The sequence below is a fragment of the Crinia signifera genome, chromosome 3 (genome assembly GCF_055691185.1).
Source record: "Crinia signifera chromosome 3, ASM5569118v1, whole genome shotgun sequence".
Lineage (NCBI taxonomy): Eukaryota > Metazoa > Chordata > Amphibia > Anura > Myobatrachidae > Crinia > Crinia signifera.
In genome coordinates, this window is record NC_139219.1 from 166605987 (window position 1) to 166631829 (window position 25843).

At 45.2% G+C, this 25843-nt stretch overlaps 1 protein-coding gene across 3 annotated transcripts in view; it reads left to right on the top strand.

Annotated features, from left to right (window-relative positions):
• Positions 1-25843, top strand: part of FYN (FYN proto-oncogene, Src family tyrosine kinase) — a 181397-nt gene that overhangs the window by 85146 nt on the left and 70408 nt on the right. For 2 of the 3 annotated variants that reach the window (XM_083176886.1, XM_083176884.1), the window contains exon 2: positions 10026-10092. The exons of the other annotated variant lie outside the window; for it this stretch is intronic. The gene's annotated coding sequence lies outside the window, so the exon portion shown is untranslated. The remainder of the gene's footprint in view (positions 1-10025; positions 10093-25843) is intronic. 3 annotated transcript variants of the gene reach the window in all.

The window sequence follows — 25843 nt, forward strand, 5'->3', positions numbered from 1 at the left end:
AACATAGTCATGATGTTGGGTTGTCTGTTGGCCTTTTTTCTTTATACTGTACTTATAATAAAAGAATTGCACACATCATGGTTTTGGTCCTTAGGGTTAAAATGTAAATTGGTTGTAAGTTATATCTGTCTTGATTCTCAGGAACGTGGACACATTTCCTAATTGCTGTGGGATTTCTTCTGGTTTGCACAATGAGTGAAGCCCATAGCCATTTTGTCTAATTGCTGTAACTGGAGTAAGGATGCCATTAATAAATCTACACTTATTTTGTATATATGGAGGCATGATGTATATTGTGGCTAATGTGCAACATTGTGCAGAACACATATTAGTTATAAGTCACTAATTCATTCTGTAATCATACATGGGCATGAAACTGTAGTGCTTCAGTACAGGTTATGGAAGTGTAACGCACAATGGGTGATTCCGGCTAATGCCAATATCATTAACTATTTTGGGGGTGTCTGTACCCAGCGACATCTTGCATGGTGGGTGTCTGGCATCTGTAGTGATCTCACATTGTGGATGCTAGGTGAGATGACCGATGTGGAGGAATGAAGGGCATGTCACGGGCGATATGCGCTCCTGTGCAACATCCTCAGTTGCCTGTACATGCAGTACTACGGAGGATATCACAAGCCCTCGCATTAAACCCCCCACCTGACCCCACCCAGAACATACTCGTCAATCTGTTTAGAGCTTGGAAGAATTATTTTTCACTAGTCGTCAGACCATCAAAATGACGGAACAACATAACAGTAATGTCCCGAACAAAGCAACACTTGAACTGCTCCATCACACAACATCTAGTGGTTGCCATTGTGCATCACACTTCAATTCCCAAACTCTATGTTTAGGAGTAGCATTAGCCTTTTATTATATAGGTAATGATCATTATGAAGTGTGACATTATACCACCACTGTTATTAAACTCTGTTTATAGAGAACGCATGTACAGTATTAGTGTTTACATTTATATTCATTTGAGTTGTTTTATCCATAAAGAATACATTGTCAGGAAAGCAACTGTCAATTTATGTTATCCCATTGATTTCTCTGTCCAAAAATGTTACTTTCACCTCAGTGTCTGAGTTTTATGCTTTAATGGACACCAACTACATGTCAATACATACAAGAACTACATGAAAAAAGTTAATTATTGTGTAATTGCTGCAAAATATGTTGATTATTTTTAATTGTAGTCGGGAATTATGTCTTGGTCCTGTATACCTCGCTCTGGCACTTGTCATTTACACATCATGAAACTGTCCACCAAGTCATAGGGCAGTATTCAATGAGAAAAATTTGCCGTGTTTTATTGCGAGTTTGTGCTATTTTCGCGTTGGAAGGAGCATTTTGCTCTCCGAAAGTGAACCACCCTATTCAATGTGATATTTTCGCCGTCTTTTTAAGTGATTTTCGCCGTGTCTCTCCGTGTAGCAATTCTCCATCTTTTCATGGAGAACTGGAATGTGAACTTTTAAACTAAAGGTTTTTTTTGTTTTATTTTGGTGTAAAAAAATCAGGATTTTTTTTCTGTGAAGGGGCATGTTTTTTTATTCATGTGCTTATAGCACATGAATATATATTTAATAAAAAATTTTTTTTTTTTTTTTTTTTACACAGAGCAGCCAGCAGGGGGCCGGAGCTCTCGAGCCGCTCATTAGATATTCATATATTCACTGCACCCGATCATTACATATGCACGATCGGGTGCAGTGAATACTGGGTCCCCCTCTGGCTATAGGGGGGGGCAGCTTGTGCTGCCTGGGTCCCGGGGAGCCCTCCTCCCCTCCACATATGTTCTGGGGCAGCCAGGGAGACTTTAATCTCCCTGGCTGCCACCGTCCCCCGGCTCCCTGCCGCGGACGCTCGTCCGCTGCAGGGGTTAAGACTCGCCACGAGTGGCGGCGAGTCTTAACCACATTGAATAGTGGGAGCAGGAGTGGCAGCGAGCCCTCCGGAACACAGGGCGAGTGCATGGCGAGAGAAAAAATCTCTCGCCATGCACAGAGAATTTTTCTCATTGAATACTGCCCATAGAAAGTACAGGTTGAGTATCCCTTATCCAAAATGCTCGGGACCAGAAGAATTTTGGATAATGGATTATTCCATATTTTGGAATATTTATATATTTGAATGAGAAATAAGCACATCAAACACATGAAATACACACAAATGTAGTTTATTTGTGCATGAAACAAGGTTTTAAAACATGAAACAAAGTTTAATTCATTCATCAGAGGTGGTAGAGGCAAATACAGTAGAACAATTTAAACATGCTTGGGATAGGCATATTGATATCCTTACAAAAAAATAAAAATAAAATATGGTTTGAGGTAACATGTTTAAAAAAGGGGCAGCCTAGATGGGCCAAGTGGTTCTTATCTGCCATCAAATTCTAAGATTGTGTACTATCTCAGGCACTGGATTTATGCACATATTTAGTGCCAGTTACATATCATTTCCCCTGTAGTGCCAGTAACAGATATACATTTTGGGAAGTATGGTTTCTCAGAATAATTTGGATAACGGATATTTGGATAAGGGACACTCAACCTGTAGTAGGCTGCATAACCTAAGCATACACTCTCATCCCCTGATCTGGCAGCATATTAATAATGATCTGTGTATTGGAAATGTGTGTAAATGTTTTATTCTTTTGCTTAAAGCAAACTAATTATTTTTACAAATATTCTGGTTCAGTGACGTGTAAATGTGTCACTCAGCTTACTTCACGACTTGCATAAATAACAGTCTGTTGAAATCACAAAATCATGCTGGAGTAGGAGGCATGAAAGTGACTCAGGTCTGTTGATCTGATTAGGTTCTTAGGTGGGCGCATGATTATAAAACTGATGAGATACAGCATCAGATCAATGACACATTAGTTTCATGCAGTAATCTTGTTTCTTGTTCATTTAACAGATTATATGGCATACGGTCGTATTATCGACCATAGTTAGGTTGACAGTCATTAGGTTGACACCATTGGGTCGACAGGTGGGAAGGTCGACAGGGTTCTAGGTCGACATGGGACAGTGTCGACATGGGTTTAAGTTGACAAGTCGTTAGGTTGACATGGGTTTTTTCACTGTTTTTTGAGCCGACGTGCCGACAGGCGGTATTTCATGACCTAACATCCACTAGGGCATGGTGGGAGAAAAAAATAGTGTGCCCAGCACAGTTAGGCACCGTGCCCGAAGTATTGCGAGCGATGCGAGGGGCTGCGGTTGACTTCCAACTGTGTCCATGTCTACTGTGTCGACATTCAGGTAAAAAAAACAGTGAAAAAAACCCGTGCTGAACTGTCGACCTAGACACCTGTCGACCTTGGCCCATGTTGCCCTAGAACCCTGTCGACCTTCCCACCTGTCGACCCAATGGTGTCGACCTAATGACTGTTGACCTAAGTGTGGTCGATAAAACGATCCAAACCCGATTATATGTGTCCTATATTGGTAGTTGTCACACTGTTATGGGCAGATTCAATGATCCATGGGGGTGATTCAAAACCACTCACTATGCAGCGGTCGTTGACTGCTTAGCGAGTGGCTTCACTACGCCCGCTACCAGGCTGAACGCCCCCATGCTGAAAGGGTTTATTTTAGCCAGTGGGCAATTAACCTGCCATTATATTTTGTGGTGTTGAAGGAAGTACATGCACAGGGAGAATATACCAACTCCAAACAGATCGGGCTCTTGTAAGAATTAAAGGGATGCGGTCGTTAGGTCGGCACACTACTTAGGTCGACAGGCAGACGGTCCACATGGGTTTTCAAAAAAAATGTCCCCACCAGTTGTGGATCCACCACGGGGCGACAGGGGCGGTCGCCTCGGGGGCCCCCACACTCCAATCTGCGGTGGTGGGTGGGTGGCAGACAGCAGGGTCCGGGCAGGAGGTCCCTGCGGCGGCTGGACAGTGGTTCGCTGATTATTTCAGCATTCCACTACAATGAAGTGAAACGCACACTATTGGAGAGGCTTGGAATGCAGAAGCTGTTTGTGTGCGTGCCCAATTGGAGTATGAGTAAAGTAAAAGGAATAGAGGGTTGGAACGCGGAAGTGAGGTGAACGCCTGTCTATGCATTCCACTGCGTAGGCGCTCATCGGCGCGTGTTTTATCGTAGTCGTCTGCAGCCGGCTTGGTGATGTCTATTTGCTACTTGAGTTGACAACGGATCCCCCTGGGCACAGGGTAGCCGTGTCGGGTTTCAATAAGGTGTAATGGTGATTTATATGCCATTTGGGGAAACTGATCAGGGTAAACAAACCGTACATCTGGTTTGGTAATAAGGGAAGTGTCAGCACCTGGTACTAGTATGTAAGGACAGGGTGGTGGTGGTGGTGAGAGATGGGGGGACCCACAATTTTTGTTGTCCAGGGCCCCCACAGATCTTAATCTGGCCCCCACTATGGTACCATTCACTAGGGCATGGAGGGAGAATAGAATAGTGCCCGAAGCATCGCGAGCGCAGCCATACACTTAGTGTCCAGAACTAGACGTCTAGATCTAGACCCCTTTAAAAAATCAAAAAATACCTATCCACTATCTGCATTGTTGACCTTCCACAGGTCAACCTAAGGAACCTGACGACCTTCAACCGGAGCTCCCCCCGGGTCCCTGCCGCTTGGTTGCCATCCCCTACCTTCCTGCTCCCCCACTAACCCTGCCCGTCTCCCTGAAGCGGAGATGGGCAGGGTTCCTTTCCCCCGCCGACGGGAAACTGGGACACACGCGCATCCGATGTAGCGTCCACTCGCCAGTGCGGGTGGTCTTGCGAGCCCCAATGCTGGATGAGCGGAGCTACATCTTTATGCCTAGTTCCATTGCACCACTGAGTAAGTCCAGGGCTACGTGGCGCCTGCAATGAAATGTATTCAATGGTGATCCTGTTACAACGGGTTTTGGACATATTCGTGCGGCTGCGAATGGATGTGTAGCCAAACACATACACTTGCACAGCGATCACATTAATTCGTAAGGTGGGATTTCACACTAGCGGGGTGGGGTCTTAACTGAACGCTGGCCTGCAAATTTGCGCATGTGTAATCTGGTCTGAATTGGGCCCCATGTTACGTAAAATGATTATGCCTCGCATAAAAATCATAGATCTTTGTTTGCCTTATAGAGATAGTTACAAAAAATAACAATTGTGTCATGATTCTGAGGACTCATATATGGCAGATTTAACTGACCCCACATCTTCCTTGTGCCTCATTATGATTGCAGCTTGGTTATAAATGTGTAATTGTTTCTATAGCTGTCATGTACAATATTTAAAGGCAGGAGTGTTTTGTCTGGAAAGCTAGTAGACCAGTCAGACTTCGGAACGACACAGCTGTGTGATGTGGCAATGCAGTCCAGATGGAGGGTGCTGACATTCATGACAGGAAAAATAATGTATCTGACATCAGATGCTTAATATGTGAGAAAATAAATGTCAATTCACATAAGGGCTCATACTAACTGGTTCAGTACTTGTGTATTATCACGGTGGCCGCAAATCGCATGCAAAAATCGGATGCAATTTAGCGGCTGATTTGCGGCCGATTTTCTGTCGATTTGCATGCTATTCCATCCTTGCACACCCCCGCAGTACGCGTCCTCACGACCTGTTCATACCCCCACTATCCACATCGGCGTGGAGTTGAATTTATAAAGCTTGGCGAGCGCAGCAAGCCACCGCGCTCGAAGCGTGGCGAGCGGACGCGTGAAACGATCCTGAAGCGTGTCGCTCCCTGTGCTTGCCACGGTACGGGCTCGGTGGCTCGCTGCGCTTGCCACGCTTTATAAAATCAACTCCACGCTGACGTGGATAGTGGGGGTATGAACAGGTCAGGAGTTCGGGCTGACTTGGATAGTGGGGGTGTGCAAGGATGGAATAGCATGCAAATCGGCAGGAAATCGTGGAATATCTGCTGAAAATTGGTCAAAAAACGGACGCATCGCGGATCGAACCGGCCGCAAATCGGCCATGCGATATTGTATGCGATTTAGATTAAATCAGGCACCATGATAATACACAAGTACCACTGGTCCTCTTATATTTTTGAAGCAATTGTAACACATGTAAAATTCATGTGAACAGGTCTGAAGTGAGAAAACACTGTTCCTAGTGTCACCATACCCTACAGTGCAAGTATCTATATTAATTTGCACGTGGACATGTGAGATTATTACTATTATAACATTTTATTTATAAGGTGTCACACACGTGGTGCGCAGCATTTTATATAGGGCACACAATACAGCTAAGATGTACGGAACAAAGGTTTTGGGATAAATCCACTATCAGCGCCACTACTGAGGAAGGGTAATATTAAAAGGAGATATACATTCCTTATAATCAAATACCGTTCCTCTTCTCCGTATGTGTCACTCGAGAATTCAATCGAAATGACAGGCAATTTTCAATATATCTTTCAGGATATCGTCCTGTCCCCGGGGTATTTCGTCCAGTGTATATGCAGATCAAATTGAGAACTCCTTTTGGGGAAATTCTCAAATGAAGCGTGGATTGAAGGGATAGCGCTCTGTCCTGTCCGGATTCAGTCCAAGGCAGTGTCCCCCCTGCTGGTAGTCGCAGCCTCCGTTCTCCTCAGTGCATCCACAGACCCCTACACCAACGCGTTTCAATCGCTAACTGCGATCTTTTTCAAGGTTGAAAAACCTTGAAAAAGATCGCAGTTAGCGATTGAAACGCGTTGGTGTAGGGGTCTGTGGAGGCACTGAGGAGAACGGAGGCTGCGACTACCAGCAGGGGGGACACTGCCTTGGACTGAATCCGGACAGGACAGAGCACTATCCCTTCAATCCACGCTTCATTTGAGAATTTCCCCAAAAGGAGTTCTCAATTTGATCTGCATATACACTGGACGAAATACCCCGGGGACAGGACGATATCCTGAAAGATATATTGAAAATTGCCTGTCATTTCGATTGAATTCTCGAGTGACACATACGGAGAAGAGGAACGGTATTTGATTATAAGGAATGTATATCTCCTTTTAATATTACCCTTCCTCAGTAGTGGCGCTGATAGTGGATTTATCCCAAAACCTTTGTTCTTTTTCATCAATTTGTACAGGTGGGAGGGCACCTGAAGGGATATACCACATTGGCAGCCTAGTGCGCACTAGCAAAGTCACTTACACCAGTCTTTTTGCACATAAGATGTACGGAAGCAAAGGAGTTGTACACGTACTACCAGGGGCTGGTTGTTGTTGGAAGAGATGAATGATAATAGGAATGGAAAGAGTAGGAGACAGCTGTAATTGAAGTGTGAGAGAAGAGGGCTGTGAGATGCTTATGACTGCATCACCTGTACCTACATATGCTTACTTCTGAGAATGCACAGTGAAATAATATGGAAGCTCCGCTCCACAAACATGCATACATCCAACATGGCATATGACTGTAATGTTTCTGTAGGCATAGGCGTAACTGTCTGGGGATCACAGGTGGTCAGCAGACAATAACTTTTCACTATTAAGGAGGCTCATCATTTGAATGAGGGATCTTTTGTTTCAAATGTGGTTGTGTAGGTGACTGAGAGAACTTGTAAATAAGTAATAATAATAATTATAATAATAATAATAATAATAAAAAAGTGAAGTTGCTTCATTTGTAGTATAATGTAGCCTTCAGTAGACATAGGGGAGAGAATAGGATAATAATGTCAGTGCAAGCCTGAAGTCTTCTGCAATATAGTAACATAGTAATCAAGGTTGAAAAAAAAAGTTATTCCATCGAGTTCAACCTATTTGACTTGTACCTACTGACTTGAGTATGTTGTATCTATAGGATTCCCTTACTGACCAAAAATGTATCCAGCTTTGATTTAAACTCATTAATAGTAGTTGCTGTAATCACCCCCACCGGTAATGAGTTCCAGAATTTTACTGCTCTAATGGTGAAGAATCCTCTTCTTAATTCAGTACGGAATTTCTTTTCCTAGAGCCTCAGTACATGCCCGCGTGTCTTACAGTAAGTATAGACCTGTTAGTGAAAAATCATCTCCCAGTTCAATATGATTCCAATCCTGTATTTGAACATAATAATCATATCACCTCTCATCCTCAGTTTCTACAGTGAAAACATATTCAGCCTGGTTAACCTATCTTTGTATTCTAGTGATTTGAGACCTTTTAATAGCTTTGTAGCCCTTCTCTGTACCTGTTCCAATTCATTTATGTCCTTTTTAAGGTGCGGTGCCCAGAACTGAACACAATATTCCAAGTGAGGTCTCACCAATGCCTTGTAAAGAGGCACTATCACATTGGCATCCCTTGAATCCATACTCCTTTTAATGCATGCCAGTGTCCGGTTTGCTTTTGCTGCTGCACTTGAGCAGTGTGCACGATTACCCAATTTTTCACCTATGATGATCCCCAAGCCCTCCTTTACAGCAGAATTCCCTATAATAAGTCAATTTAGCCTATGAGTAGCCGGTTCATTTTTGTTCCCATAATGAATTACTTTACATTTATCAACTTTAAACTGTCATTTCCACCTTTCCAGTTTAATTAAGTCACTTTGCAGTGTATCCACATCCTCTCCTGAGTTAATTCCTTACTCCCTTTCATGTCGTCCACAAATATTGCAATTTTACTCACTATGTCACTACCTATATCATTAATGAATATATTAAACAAGGTGGGTCCCAATATTGAACCTTGTGGGACTCCACTTTGGACCTTACCCTAGCTGGAATGTATGCCATTTACTACCACTCTCTGTTCCGAATTGTGCAACCGGTTTTTAACCCAATTACAAATTTTGTCTCCTAACCCTAAATTATGATGTCTTTACTTGTGAGCTCCAGTTGCATAATCTGTCATCACTGAAGTTTTTCCAATCTGTTCAAAGAGAGCTTCTGATTAAAACATTTGGAAGGTGTATTTATTTATTTATTCATTCATTCATTCATTCGCCACTTCCTAGAAAGGGCTGGGTGTAGATTATTAGATAGACAGACAGTGTCTAGATAGACAGTCAAAGAGTCTACCGCAATAGGTCGACCTGAAAAAGTTTGACATGGGAAAAGGCTACATAGGAGAGGTCGACAGGGTAAAAAAATATTGACATAAAAAAGATAGACACATAAAAAGTTAGACATGAGTTTTTCACATTTTTGGTGTCAGTGTAGCAACTGCCGACATGGCCGCCCAATTAGCTGCTTGCCTAGCTCGCCATGCTTCGGGTTTGCTGCCTCGCTGTGCTTGTCACATTCTCCCTCTATACCGACCTGGATGGTGAAGTAAGAACAAGCCGGTTTAACAAAAAAAAGCATGAAAAAAACATGTTGACCTTGTCATGTGTCTACCTTTTTTCATGTTGACATGTTGACCATGTCAGCCTATTGCATGTTGATCTTTGGACCCTGTTGACCTTTTTACCCGGTCAACATATTGCATGTCGACCTGTTGGGGTAGACCTATTGACTGCCTATCTAGACACTGTAGATTTATTAGCCAGAATGTGGTATTACCATGTGTAGCTCATTACAACTCCCCAATGTGTTGTTGCTCAGTGATTAAGCTGAATGAATATGGTTTGCCAGTAAGGGTCATTCTGATTCCCATCTCACTAGCAATGAGGGGGAGAGGTTCATTTTCCTGCTGTTGCTTTCACTTTTCAGTTTATTAGTAAAAAACTTTATTGGTTTTAATAAACCATTTGATTGTAATTACATGGAAATAACTTAATGTACAGTAGGAACTTGAACACATACAATACTCTAAGGGGTATATTACTGAGTGGTCCTATAAGGATACATTTTCCTTATGACCATCTGCTAATTTCAAGCCGTTTTCCTGCATTCATCTGCATTTCACATTATGGTATAGATTCGCAGCACCTTATGGATTCACAGCACCATATGAAATAGCACCATGTGGACACTGTAAAGTGTGATTGTAAGGCTTCATATAACTATCCAGATGCATCATAAATGTGTTTCTGATCTGAGTAAATAAAGTTCTGTGAAATGTTTTTAAAAACGACATGGTTTATCTTTCAGGGTCTTAACTTCAGCGGAGCTAGAAGAAATGTGGTGAAATCAAGTTACAGTAGTTTAGGAAATATTGGTAAGTCACTGTTTATTATTTCACTCATGTTTTATTATATTATTTATTTGTGCTGTTAGATTTTTAGTGTACTGTATATTGAAAGTCTTAAGGGAGGGCTGAATATCCCCACAGTAATCTAAATCCATGACTCCTTGTTTGGTACAGGAGACATGAATGTGATGAGAATCACAGTGCAATATAGAGCTGTAGTATCACATTTACTGGTGTATTCAATGTATCTGGCGAGCAGGTTAAATGGCGGGGATCGCCGAAAACAAGTGATCCTCACCATTTAACCCCCACACCGGCCGCTCACCCTATTCAGGGGAATCCTTGCGGTCAGAGGACGGCGAGGATTCCCCCAAACAGCAAGGCTCGTGGCTAATGCAGCGGGCTCCCTGCATTAGCCACAATTCTTGCTGTTTGGGGGAATCCTCGCTGTTTCAGCAACCGTATACGCCGTTTCCCCCTCGTTTCAAAAACGGAGCTAGGGGGAAACAGCGTATGCAGGGGGTCAGTTGAATACTGACCCTGCTCGCTGTCACAGCTCACCCCCAGCATTGAATACAGCATATAATGCAGCCAGCGCCGGATTTCCCACTAGGCACAAGAGGCACGTGCCTATGGGCGGCACGTCATCCCCCCTTCTCGCCGGAGGGTGGGGCACAATGTTGTGCCTATGGGCGGCCTATCACTTAAATCCGTCCCAGCATGCAGCTATTATATAATTAGTGGTAGGAGCATTGTCCTCAACAGCAAAAATAATCTGAAGTCCATGTGAAACTAATGTAATTCATTTATTTTTTTATTAACAATTATTTATACAGGTTAAGTATCCCTTATCCAAATATCCGTCATCCAAATTATTCCAAAAACCATAGTCTCCAAAATATACTTTTATTTTTATTTGTTTGCTAAAAACCTACTGGCTATATCTGTAACTGGCACTACTGGGGAAGTAACATGTAACTGGCAATAACTATGTGCAAGGACATGGTTGCTTGCCATTCAAATTCTGAGATTGTACACAAACTTTGTTTCAGTTCTTAAATACTACTTGTTGATTGACAATAATCCTTATAGTGCCACACCGGAGTTGTCATCTCCTAGTCAGAGCCTTGTAAACACACTTTTCACATGAGAAGTTGCAATTCATTGTTGATGGTTACTGTTCATGGCTACTGTTCATGGTTCAAGTTAAGGTTTTAATATACAAGATTTCTTTAAATACATAAACATTGGCCCAGGGTCAGAATTGGAGTTTTCCATTTAAAAAGTCATTGATCACATTCTTCTTATGAATTTTATTATTTATTACCAGTTATTTATGTAGCGCACACTTATTCCGCAGTGCTTCACAGAGAATAGCTGAATATTCACCTCAGTCCCTGCCCCAGGGGAGCGTACAATCTATTTTCCCTAACACACACATTCATTCTATGGTTAATTTGTTGTGAGCCAATTGATTGACCAGTATATTTTTTAGCTTGTGTGAGGAAACCCAGAGTACCCAGAGTAAGCACAGCACAGGGAGAATATACAAACTCTGCACAGTTAGAGCCATGGTGAGAATCAAACCCATGACCTCAGTGCTGTGAGGCAGTAATGCTAACCATTACACCATCCATGCTGTTTCCCCTTAATGGATATGAGTAATTATAGTCATGTATTCTACTGCTATTTCATTTCCGAGTGCAAGGCTTGGAGCAGAGATGAGCACGACAAAGCCTGGTTGAGGAGTGCTTTATTCTTCCATGTGACAGAGTTACTGCATTGTGTCTCCCCCAGGCTCTCTCTGTAATGCATACTATCTTTTTATGGTGTTTTAGTGTCTCCACTCCAGTACATTCAGTGCGTGACAAGGTCAGACATGTAGCATGCTGCATTACAAAGAAAAAAAATCAACGCTGGTTATATTGCAATGTAGGAGCACAGTATATACACATACATGTAATTGGTACCCTTCCGTAATATCAATTCCACATTAACTTTGTCTTTTCCCTCTTTCCATAACAACCCTGTGAACTTTTCTATTCTTTGCTTGTTTGGGTGGATAAATAGTTTTACCAGTCTGTCAGTGTCTGCTATGCCCCCAAAGAGAACCAATGTTGCAAGTGAGGTAGATTGTTTATTTAATTATTTATTTATTAATAGTTAAGCATGTATGGGTTAAACATAATGAAATAGCCCATCAGGGCAAACATTGGAAGCTATCCATGTAGCGGTCTTCAGCCATTCTTGAACTAGCACCTATACCGATAAGTATGGATCATTGTGCTTTTTAATAAATGTGTTTTTCTCTACCGTCCAATGGGATACTGGGTTGTATACTATGGGGTAGAGATCCTCCGCAGGAGAGACAGGCACATTAAAGCTTTCAGTGTGGGTGCACTGGCTCCTCCTCTCTACCCTCCCTCCACTAGTCAGTTTAGAAAAATGTGCCTCAGGAGAGGCAGTGCTTCTGGATGCTCCAGAGTTTTCTTCAGAGTTTTATTTAGTTTATTATTTTGGGGCGCTGCTTTGACCAGGCAGCTGTCCTACTTCGAGGGTGTCAGGGGAAGGGTCAGGCCACGACCTCTTAAGGTCAGAGACGACCCTGCTGCAGGACAATCTGTCCTGAGTTGGGGCCTGTCACCGCACAGCATTGCGCTGTAGCGAGCAGGCCCCCCAGCTGCCGCACACCCCCTGACTGGTCCGAAGACGTCTGTGGTGAGTACAGGTTGGGGGTCCCACAAGGGGACACCCCAACTGCTCCGTGCGGCAAGATGGCGGCGGGAGTAGCGGCGGCCCTCTCGCAGGGACCGCGCGAAACCCCCTCATCAGACTGGCATAGGGTAATGCCGCTGGACCACCAGGGATGCCCAGCAGGTTTTATGCATTTTATGTGAAAAACGATGCATATGCCAGTATAAATATACTGGAAGCGCCAGCTCCGTGCAAAGGGGGCGGGGCTTCACTCAGAGCGGGACCAGGCTCTGCTGGGCGCGCTCTGTCTCTGCTGCCTGCTTCTTCACGCATCCAGAGGTCGCCATTACAGCACCTCAGCGGTGTGGTTGGATGTGATCCTTGCGGCAGAGACAGCAAGTTTAACAGCGCAGCAGCGTTGCTTAGCTCTGTTATTACACTGTGTTGATATATATCACTGTGTGTTTTGTGCTACCAGCTCACTACAATCCGTGAGTTAAGGTTTTGGGTGTACTGGTCCCCTCAATATTGCTCTGAGTCTCCCCACTGGCTAGTTAACCACTTGTCCACATACATAGTCTTTAAACAAGGCTGCATTACACTTATACTGTGATAGATTACAGTACATCAGTTTGAGTGTTGATGTGTGTGCGTGAGTACGCTGCTGGGGGTGTCCTGTTGCATGGTGTGCAGCACAAAGTTTATACCAGCTTCACAGTCACAGGTCACCTGTGAGCCGTGTATGCTTCCACAACCCAGTGGAGTGACCTCTCAGGTCAGTGGGGTGCCCCCACAACTTGTGGATGGGTCTCAGGCTGATAGTCAAGAGCCTGCCTGGGCCAGCAGCATAAAAACGCTGATGGACTCTGCTGCTTCCCAGCTCTCTGCCAATACACAGGACGCAGAGGGTACAAAGGGAGTTAGCCATGTTGTCTGCCAGGGTTGATACCCTCACCCCTCCCCCTGCTCAGCCTCCTAAGCGGCCTGCTACTGCAAATGGCCCCTGATTCTGACGATGATGAGGATGACATCCTTGATGAGGGAGAGGAGCAGAATGAACAGGAGATTGTTCAGGAGCAGTCTTTGGCTCATGGCTCTGAGCCTCTGATTAAGGCCATTAGGGAGGTGTTGGAGCTTCCTATGGAGGAATCCTGTGAGGGAGACTCCTTCTTCATGACCCAGAGAAAACAGCCAGTGTACTTCCCAGAACAGGCTGAGTTAGAAAGTGCTTTTAAGAATGCTTGGCAGAACCACGAAAAGAGATTCCAGCTTTCAAAGCGCTTCACTAATGTATATCCTTTTGATCCTGCTGGTAGGAAGAAATGGGAGGAACCGCCAGCGGTGGATTCCTCTGTCTCACGCCTTTCCAAGAAGGTGCTGTTACCAGTCCCTGGGGTGTCCACACTCAAGTATGGTGCAGATAGGAGACTTGAGGCAACGCTAAAGTCTATGTTTTCGGCCAGCGGGGCTTCACAACGCCCGATACTGGCAAGTTGCTGGATGGCTAAGGCCATTTATACTTGGTCCATGCAGATCCAAGAGGGTTTGTTGGGGGACATGTGCGTGGCTCAGATTGGGGAAAACCTGCGCCACATTCAGGATACCGCACGGATATTGTGCGAAGCGCAAAAGGAATTGGGCGCTATAAATGCGCGGAATTCTGCTATGGCTGTGTCGGCTAGGCGGCTCGGTGGTTGCGCCAGTGGGTGGCTGATGTGGGTTCCAAGAAGAGTGTGAAAAGCATACCCTTCATCCGGGGAAAGGCTCTTTGGTAGTGAGCTGGATGATTGGATTTCTAAGGCTACAGCAGGGAAATCCTCCTTCCTCCCATCAGCCCCCACGGCAGCAAAACGCCCTTTTCACTGGACCCTCCCAGCAGTTCTTTTGCGGGTCCAAGTTCCTCCCCAAGGCCAGAGGCGCCTCTAACGCTAGCAGAGGCACAAGAGGGAAGTTCAGAAAGCACAACCCCTCAGGCCATCAGGACCGTTCCACCGCCCCTGCTGCCTCCAGGCCAGCAGCATGACTGGGTACACCCACCACGAGACTATCTCGAGGTGGGGGCCTGTCTGTCACACTTCAGCAAGGAGTGGGACGCCTCCTGCCTAGACTCCTGGGCCAGGAATCTAATTTCAGCAGGCTACAGGCTGGAGTTCGCCGGGCCTCCTCCTCGAAGATACTTCAAGTCGGCCCTTCCAGCCTCATTGGAGGATCAGGCGCTCCTTCAGGGGGCCATTCAAAAGCTCCTCTTGTCTAAGGTAATACCCGTACCAAGACAGGAACAAGGTCAGGGTTATTACTCAGATCCGTTCCTTGTCCCCAAACCAGATGGTTCAGTAAAGGCCCCCATACACTAGCCGATTTTGGTCAGATTTCAGCCAGATCAGTCGGATCTGGCCGAAATCGTACCAAAATCGGCTAGTTTTGATGTCCCCTCAGATCCGATGCGCGGTCCCGTGCGCATCGGATCTGCGTCGGGTGGTCGGACCTGCTGCACGTCCGACCACCCGACTTGGGACCTAGTGGGGCGGCGCTGCTGCGGTAGAGGGAGCAGGGGGGGCTGGGGACGCTGCGGGGGACACAAGCGGCATAGAGCCGGGCAGGGGGAGCCGGCGGGAGCTGTCAGTGTTGAATAAAAAAAAAAAGGCCATACAATGCATGGGCGGCCTGTGATTGGCTGAGCGCTCTCTCAGCCAGTCAGCAATTGGCTGAGAGAGCGCTCAGCCAATCACAGGCCGCCCATGCATTGTATGGGCTTTTTTTTTTTTATTCAACACTGACAGCTCCCGCCGGCTCCCCCTGCCCGGCTCTATGCCGCTTGTGTCCCCCGCAGCTTCCCCAGCAGCGGGGGACACAGACGCTGTCCCCCACAGCGTCTCTAGCAGCGGGACACACAAACGCTGTCCCCAGCAGCGGGCGACACAGACGCTGTCCCCCGCAGCGTCCTCAGCAGCGGGGCACACAAACGCTGTCCCCAGCAGCGGGGGACACAGACGCTGTCCCCCGCAGCGTCCTCAGCAGCGGGGCACACAAACGCTGTCCCCAGCAGCGGGGGACACAGACGCTGTCCCCCGCAGCGTCCCCAGCCCCCCTGCTCCCACCTCTGTAGCCCCCCCCCTGCTCCCCGGGTTTTTTACATGTGATAAATCGAGACGATTTATCACATGTAAAAAATGGCACATCAAGTGCCAATCTAATCAAGCTCCCCCGGGGAGCAGCCGGGGAAGCTCAGGGGGAAGTCGGGGGCGACTTGTCCTAAGGACAAGTCGCCCTAGTGTATGGGGGCCTTTAGGCCCATTTTGAATCTAAAGTCTCTGAACCCCTCTCTGCAGGTGTTCAAATTCAAAATGTAGTCCCTCAGGTCGGTGATTGCCTCCCTGGAAAGAGGGGAGTTTCTGGCTGCTGTGGACGTCAAGGACGCCTATCTACACGTCCCAATTTGGCCTCCCCATCAAGTCTTCCTAAGATTTTCTGTGGGAAACAGCCATTACCAGTTCCAGGCGCTACCTTTCGGGCTGTCAACTGCCCCGCGCGTCTTTACCAAGCTCATGGCAGAGATGATGTTCCTTCTCAGGCTCTGGAGGGTAAATGTCATACCCTACCTGGACGACCTGTTGATCATGGCAGGTTCGGAGGAGGCCCTGAGAAGTGCGTTAGCTCTGACGATGCAGGTGCTGAGGGAACACGGCTGGATTTTAAATATACCAAAATCCTCGTTGATCCCGAGCCGGAAGATGGTATTCCTGGGAATGACTCTGGACACGGAGGAGCAGAAGGTGTTCCTGCCGCCCGAGAAGGCTTCAGCCTTGCAGGACTTGGTAAGAGAGGTTCTATCAAGTCCTTGGGTCTCAGTGCACCTTTGCCTGAGGCTCTTGGGCAAGATGGTTGCTTCCTTCGAAGCCATCCAGTATGCCAGGTTCCACTCCAGGATTTTTCAGCTGGATATCCTCACGAAGTGGTCGGGATCCCCTCAGCAGATGCACAGAAGGATCTGCCTGTCTGCACAGACCCGAATCTTCCTTCAGTGGTGGCTAGATTTGCAGAACCTATTGGCGGGTCGCTGCTTCCAGATACAGGACTGGGTCCTGATCACCACGGACGCCAGCCTCAGGGGTTGGGGAGCCGTGATACAGGGAGTTCGCCTGCAAGGCCGTTGGTCTCCGATGGAAGCCAGGTTGCACATAAACAACCTGGAACTGAGGGCTGTTCAATATGCCCTCCTACAGGCGGAGCCTATGCTGCAGGGCAGGGCGGTACAGGTCCAGTCGGACAATGCAACTACGGTTGCTTACATCAACCGCCAAGGAGGGACAAGGAGCATGCCCTGTATGAGAGAAACCAACAGGATATTCTCCTGGGCAGAACGCCATGTAAAGGCCCTGTCGGCAATATTTATTCCAGGAGTCGACAACTGGGAGGCGGACTTCCTCAGTCGTCACGATCTCCACCCCGGAGAGTGGGGACTCCACCCTCAGGTGTTCCAGGACCTCGTAGATCTTTGGGGGCTCCCTCAGATCGACCTGATGGCCTCTCGGTTGAACCACAAGCTGGACAGGTACGGTGCCCGGACCAGGGACCCAGGAGCAGCAGCAGTGGATGCCCTGACTTGGACTTGGGACTTCCAGTTGGTGTACCTGTTCCCACCGCTACCCTTGCTGGCAAGGGTGCTAAAAAGGGTTCGGCACCAGAAAGTAGAAGCCATTCTAGTGGCTCCAGACTGGCCTCGAAGGGCCTGGTACGGGGACATTCAGGCCATGCTGGTAGAGGACCCGTGGCGTCTTCCTCAAAGAAAAGATCTTCTCCTTCAGGGACCGTTTGTCTTCCAGGACTTACCGCGGCTGCGTTTGACGGCCTGGAGGTTGAGCGGCAGATTTTAGGCCTTAAGGGCCTGCATCCCTCTGCTATCACAACCATGACGCGTGCCAGGAAACCAGTCACGGCTTCTCACTACCATGGAATCTGGAAGAAGTATATAGCCTGGTGTGAAAGAAAGGCCTTGCCGCCAGTGGTATTTCGTCTTAACAATTTGTTAAGATTCTTTCAAGCAGGTTTGGATTTGGGCCTTCGGTTGGGATCCTTGAAAGTACAGATCTCGGCTCTGTCAGTATTCTTTCAGAAGAAACTGGCGCTGTTGCCGGAGGTCCACACCTTCCTGCAGGGGGTGCTGAGGATTCAGCCTCCCTTTGTTCCACCTACCGCGCCTTGGGACTTGAATGTGGTCCTCACCTTTCTCAAGTCTGCCTGGTTTGTTCCCTTGGAACAGGTGGAATTAAAACACCTTACTTGGAAGACTGTTGTCCTTTTGGCCCTTGCCTCAGCCAGGCATGTGTCTGAGCTTGGGGCATTGTCCTGTCAGAGTCCTTACCTAGTGTTCCACGAGGATAGGGCTGAACTCAGGACCAGGCCGCAGTTCCTGATAAAGGTTGTGTCAGCCTTCCACTTGAACCAACCCATCGTGGTTCCTTCCAGCGCGGTAAATCCTGATATTCCACTTTCCTTGGATGTGGTGCATACTCTTAAGGCGTATGTAAAACGCACGGCTAGACTTCGCAAGTCGGATAGCCTGTTTGTTTTGTAGGATGCGCAAAAGAAGGGTTCTCCTGCGTCTACCAGGACCATAGCCCGTTGGATTCGTTGCATACAACAGTCCTATGCATCGGCTGGTTTGGCCCTTCCCCAAGCATTAAAGGCCCATTCCACCAGATCTCTTGGGACCTCTTGGGCGGCTGCCCGAGGTGTCTCGGCCATGCAACTGTGCAGGGCCGCAACTTGGTCGGGGAGTAACACTTTTGTCAAGTTTTACAGATTTGACACCCTGGCCAGGGAGGATTCCCAGTTCGGACAAGCGGTTTTACAGCAGACTCCGCACGTTCCCGCCCGTTCTGGTAGCTTTGGGACCTCCCCATAGTATACAACCCAGTATCCCATTGGACGGTAGAGAAAATAGGATTTTGGGTACCTACCGGTAAATCCTTTTCTCGTAGTCCATATGGGATACTGGGAGCCCGCCTCTGTGCGGCTTTCTGCTGTAAGGGTTCTGTTCCTTACACTGTTCAGGCTTTTTGCCTTGTTATTATATATATATATATACCTTCTCCAAGGTTTATTGGTGATCCCAGAAGTGTTGTTATGGTTCACCTACTTTTGTTATTTTATTTTATTATTTTGGTTTGGGTGTGCTGTGAGAATCTCACCACAATTATTGTTCACATACCTCCTCACATAGCTCTCCTTCGGCACAGTTTTTCATTAACTGACTAGTGGAGGGAGGGTAGAGAGGAGGAGCCAGTGCACCCACACTGAAAGCTTTAATGTGCCTGTCTCTCCTGCGGAGGATCTCTACCCCATAGTATACAACCCAGTATCCCATATGGACTACGAGAAAAGGATTTACCGGTAGGTACCCAAAATCCTATTTTCTTCATATAAATAAGGGTGTGTCCGTGATTGGGATTTATCCCTGTATGGATTGTCTCTCTCACTCTCTCTCTTCTCTCTCTCTCTCTCTCTGTGTGTGTGTGTGTGTGTATATATATATATATATATATATATATATATATATATATGTGTATATATATATATATATATATGTGTGGCACAGAAAGGCATCTGCGATGTAACGATATATTTGAAAAATGTTGCAACTCTAGCTAATTTCTGCACCTACAAAAGGCGTGCAGTTATTAAGTTGATGATGCCGGGAAGTATAGCTAACAGGAAGTCAAAATGAGCTTTTATACAATGTGAAAAATATGAGTCATTTTGGAAGTACTGCACAGTTTAACTGCATTAGACACAGCTATACATATGCCGTGGGTACAAGTGTACACCTGCCCCCATTCTCAGGCACTCTTGCTGTAAATCGCCATTTCATGGAAGATGACAGAGGACCTACCTGTAGGTAGCAATACACCACCATCAGAGTGTTCTATTCATGTCATTACAAATGTGATAACATAAACTGAGTAGTCAGTCAGTGAAATAGAATGCAGTATTGGGGGCTCCCTTCATACGGATTCGGTATGAAATGCCGGCGGTTGGAATCCCGAATGTCGAAATACCGACGCCGAAATGCTGACAAGGGGGGGCCATGGATCCCCCCTTGCGGGCTCGCTGCGCTCGCCATGCAGTGGGCCCAGTGCCTCACTGCGCTCAGCACGCTGTTTTATTCTCCCTCTATGGGTATCGTGGACATTGCGGCGGCTGGAATTACGGTGTCGGTATTTAGTCCGTCGGAATTCCGACCGCCGGCATATTGACCGCATCCCCTTCATACATGCGTGGTGCTGTCTCTTTCCTTGGTCCCAAATTTTTGTAATGTTAACTGCAGGCTTAGCTACTACTCTAAATGTATGAAAGTCACATCCTACTGAGACAAGTTTTATATTGCTGTGTAGTATGTTAGTACAGTAGTTATATCACTGTGTAGTACAGTAGTTATATCACTCTAGTCCTTCCCCTGGTGGGACCTCTGCGACTTATCTGATAATGTGATCCATATGTTTAAAGTAGCACTAGTGAGTATATACATGACACTAACATGTTATTCCAACAGGAGCTCGGGGGGAAACAGCTTCATGGAGCAGATGTATATTTCTGCTATGAGAAAACACCAGTACATAAACTCAGCCTCCATAATGGCCATTAGGAACTGATTGGCTTAAGCAGCCCATACACGCTGCTCTGTGGGCGTGCTGTACTAGCACGGATCACATTGCATTGCATTGCATGTGCATCCGTTGTGCATGCAATGCGATGCAATTTGATGAAACCTAAGTACAAAAAGTATGTGCAAGCACATACTTTTTGTACTTAGGTTTCATCAAATTGCATCGCATTGCATACACAACAGATGCACATGCAATGCAATGTGATCCGTGCTAGTACAGCACGGAAAGCACGCCCTCATAGCAGCGTGTATGGGCTGCTTTATACTCTGCCTCCTTCCACTTTATCTCTATACAATGCTTAGTACTTAAGCAGCCCATACACGCTGCTATGAGGGCGTGCTTTCCGTGCTGTACTAGCACGGATCACATTGCATTGCATTGCCTGTGCACACGTTGTGCATGCAATGTAATGCAATGTGATGAAACCTAAGTACAAAAAGTATGTGCAAGCACATACTTTTTGTACTGTGCGATGAGGTGCCGCGGGAGCACGCACCTCAAAGCACACATCGGAACAGCACGCATAGCAGCGTGTATGGGCAGCATTAGACCCCACAGTTAGTAAAATGTACAATGTACATGTCAGTGTTGGTAAGGCAGGTTATGGGACGAAGAGAGAACTGCCACAGACTTTATTGTTCAGTGATCAAATTCTGACACAGGGCAGTATTCAGTGAGAAAAATTCTCCGTGTTTTATGGAGAATTTGAGCTTTTTTCGCGTTGGATGGAGAATTTTGGTCTCAAAAAGTGAACCACCCTATTCAATGTGATATTTTCACCGTCTTTCTAAGTGATTTTCGCCGTGTCTCTCCATGTAGCAATTCTCCATCTTTTCATGGAGAAGTGGAATGTGAACTTTTAAAATAAAAGTTGTTGTTTTTTTTTTTTTTTTTTGTGTCAAAAAATCAGGAATTTTATTCTGTAAAGGGGCATGCTATTTTTATTCATGTGCTTATAGCACATGAATATATATATTTAATAAAATTGTTTTTTTTACACATAACAGCCAGCAGGGGGCTGGAGCAGAGAGACGCTCATTAGATATTCATATATTCACTGCACCCGATTATTACATATGCACGATCGTGAGCAGTGAATATACCCGGTCCCCTGCTGGCTCTGGTGGGGGGGGGGGGCAGCCTGTGCTGCCTGGGTCCCGGGGAGCCCACCTCCCCCCCACATACGTTCTGGGGCAGGCAGGGGGACTTCAATCTCCCTGCCTGCTACCGTGCAGGGGTTAAGATTCGCCGCGAGGGGCAACGAGCCCCTGGGACATTGAATAGTGTATAAAGACCCGTGACGGAGAATCTCCAAACATGGAGAATCTCCGTAAAAACACGGCGAGTGCATGGCGAGAGAAAAAAAACCTCTCGCCATGCAAGGAGAAAATTCTCATTGAATACTGCCCATAGTGTAAATACATGTGTCTAAGGTACATTTGCTCATCAGACACAACAATTAAAAAGAACTGAGATCAATTAAGTAAAAAACAAATACAACACTATTTGTCTAAACTACATATTGCATTCATTACAACAGTGGTTTTTGTCTTTTTTTATGTTAATATTTTTATTTTATACCATTAACAGTTGTTTCTATTTACTTATATCTTCCCACTTGCTGTTTGTTGAGGAACCAGTGTGTGCTTGAGTATTGATTTAAAAAAATATATTTATTTCTAAACAGAATATTTGGAAGCAGGTAGTTTCCTATGTGTCCGTAGCACATTACACTGTGGTGAGCAATCTGCCTCTGAATGGCATTAGCAGCTTACAAAACAAAGCATATAATACCAAGCTTCATATATAATAGCAAATTGCTTTTTGAATGAAGCAGCTGATGTTTACATCTGTGGCATTCTCTGTCTAAAGCATGCGCAATGATGCTGCATGATTAATAGGACACCATCTGGGATACAGTTACATTTTGTATGATGTCTTTCTTGTATATCATTCACAACAAGATTAAGAATCACTCACTGTGTGCTGTTTGTGTTCAGTTATTAGCAGACAGATCAATTGTCCATATCTGACTGATTTCAGGCTCCCTTTAGCACTGGACTCTTTTAGTTGGCCATCCTGCATCCCCAGTTTCTGTTCCATAAAGTGAAGAGCAATGTCTACATATCCTACAAATTGCAACTTATGTTCATGGCATTTCCCACATTACTCAAATGATGTACACTATATATGTAGTACATATATAGTATAATTATACAAACCTGATGCTTATTATTAAGGTTTATTTACATCATCAAATACCAAATATAATTGCAAGTAGACATGTCAGCAGTAATGTCTTTATTATGGCTCTTTGGGGCAGATGTATTAAGCCTTAACAAGAGATAAATGCAAGTGTGATAAGGAGAAATAAATGCCCAGCCAATCACCTGCCAACTGCGATGTTACAGCCTGTGTTTGAAAAAGTCAGTAAGGAGCTGATTGGCTGGACGTTTATCTGTCTCGCTTAATACATCTGCCTCAAAAAGAGATAAGGCAGGGTGATAAATAGTGATAAACGTTCAGCCAATCAGCTACTAACTGTCATGTTACTGTATAGCTGTGTTTGAAAAATGGCAGTTGTGAGCTGAACTTTTTCCACTCTTTATCACCCTATTGTTTATCTCTTTTTAAAGGCCCATACACACTGGGCAACTTTGAGCTGAAAGCAGCTTAGTTTAGTTATTTGAGCTGCTTTCAGCCTGAAAGCCGCCCAGTGTGTACGGGGCAGCAGTGAGCACTGATGCGCGCTCCTGCATCACTGGCCCCGCCGCTCATCTGCTGGTATTACCTGCTATGGAAAGCCGTCCATCCCCGGGAAAATCGCTAAAACATACACACTGAGCGTTTTTCAGCCGAGCAATTTTCCACGTCATTGGCCACCATTCACGCTAAGGGCCAAAATCCCAAAATGTGTATGGACCATTAGGCTTAATACATCTTCCCATATATGACATAATTGACACTAAAGGACAGATTGTTTTTGTAGCAGGTTGTACTGTACATTGGGCCTAATTCAGCACAGATTGCTAATTAGAGAAAAAGAAGTGGCCTGCGATCAAATAGTCATAGCCCAGAAACTTAGAAGAAATGGCCATTGCACATTAGCAAAAGCATTGCAAATAGAGATCCATTGACAAATCATAACCATCAAACAGTTTTTTCCGTCTGAGTTAGTCTAGGTCTTCCAGTATTGAGCTAAAGAACCAGACCGGAAGTGGTCATCGCTGATGTCACAGACCAATCCACAAATGGCCTGGGCATGTCTACATTTTCAGAAACATACCCAGAAAACGCCATATTTCTACCCCTAAATGCTGGTTTCCTGTCAACCAAAAAAAAAAATTATTCACAAATGCTGTGCAGGCACAGTCTTTCGATAATTGGCCAGATTGCAAATTCTCGAATTTCTGAATAAGGGGCCCGATTCAGAGTTTATTGCTGATATGCAAATTAGTTTGATTATTGAAGACAATGCATGCATACAGATCATAGTGCGCATGCCCGAGCCCAAATAGCAACAGAAATTGTAAAAATATCTAATCACTATCCCCCTGCAATTTGACAGACAGGAAGTAGGTGTTTGAGAGTGGTAACCTGCCCTTTTCTCGAGTGAGTGAATAGCATATGTATGTGCGTCAGTATTCCGGATTGCAACATTTTCACAATTCACTCGCAGATTTACACAGGATGGACTTTCACTCTGTCTAGGTGGGGGATAGCCACTCACAGTCATATGCGGATGAGCGATCACGTCAGAATCAGGCCCAGGGCCTGTTGTCTGCTGGGATCTATTCAGTTAGAGATCCACGATTAGTCTGCGCTGTCCCCCATTGAAGCACTTGCTGTAATGCGGATTTGTACTCGCTCCTCCGGGAATGTGTAGCTACAGCAGTATTACCTCCTTAGCTTGAAACTTACACAATTCTAGTATATTTTGCCACCATTAGAAAACCTGCCATTTATCATCTCTATGAAATAGGTTAAGGGTCAGTATGGTGTACTCTTTTAACCACTTCAACGCTGATCCTATTTTGTTACTTTTTAAGCAGGTCACAGTCTAACATTAATATCAGTAATTATATATGCAATATCCACACAAATACTATTTTATTCCAGAGGCTATTAAATATAAAGAAAACCTTTTATTTGCTGATTGTCTTTGCAATGTGAGGAGAAATCTATAAAGCGCTACGCTCGGTACACTATCCATATATCCAGTCAGAGTCTGTGTGGATAGTAGAGTATGATTTATTTTTTTTATTACAAATACCCCATGTTGACCTTTTCATGCCCATTGTCTATGTTTACATTTGACCATCTCGACCTAGATATTGTACTAAAGAGATTTTCTCTGTCTGCAGCCTGCTAGCAATAATAGCAAAATCAGCACTGCATCTGGGTCACTAGCACTGCCATCTGCACTTATGGCAGCGATTATTGTCTTTCCAAAAAAAGAGGTCACTTACCGTCGGGTGGCTTCTCCAGCTATGGTATTGCCACCTGTAGCTGCCGTAGAATTGGCTTCTCCTTATTACAGAAGAAGAAAGTGAGCTCTGCCAACTTGGGCTGTTTGTCAATAGAGTTTATTAAAAAAAAATCTGTTGCAGCGGCTCAGGACAGGACATGGTGAGTCAGGTGTGTGTGCTGTCTGCCAACACCACTGTCAGGGTGACTTAACGCTCTCTCTCCTTGGTCAGTCTACTAATGATAACAATCGTAGTGTTAGGAGGTGAAGCAGAAACAGCTTTTACATCATGTTAGGTGCCCAGATATTAGATGGACCCCTCAATTTTTTGGGAAGATCTTGGTTCAAATATGGTGAGGGAATGCATTCTTTCTTGCTTTTACAAGAAGACAGTGCCTATTAGAGTTGTATGTGCTTTGTCACACTGTGATTTCTTCACTGGGTTCTACCTGGTGGATGGAGTACATGCATCTGGTTCCTCCAACAAGAGAGTACTGATCCAGACATTTCCTGGTGATACAAAAATGTAAAAACATACAGTGTGTACAGAAAAAATACATATATATAGCTTAATAAACTTCTACTAGACCAAACTACTAATAAAGAGGCATATTTAATATCCAAAATGTCAAACTTTGCAGACGAAAATGAATTGCGTAAATGTAGCTAAATTTATTGGATATTGTATTTTTTTGAAGACCTGATGGAAAGCAAAAGTAATCCTGTTTGGAGGCATGCTGTATATGCACCCAATGTAAGGTAGATTCAGGTATACATTGATGATTATGAATGGTAAAAAACCAAGTACACACAGGGTTCCATTGTATCACAAACTCTGTATATGATTGTAAATAATACCCCTTTCAGACATACTGAGGCAGATGTATTAAGCCTTAACAAAGAGAGAAAAAACGTCCATCCAATCACCTGCTAACTGCCATGTTACAGG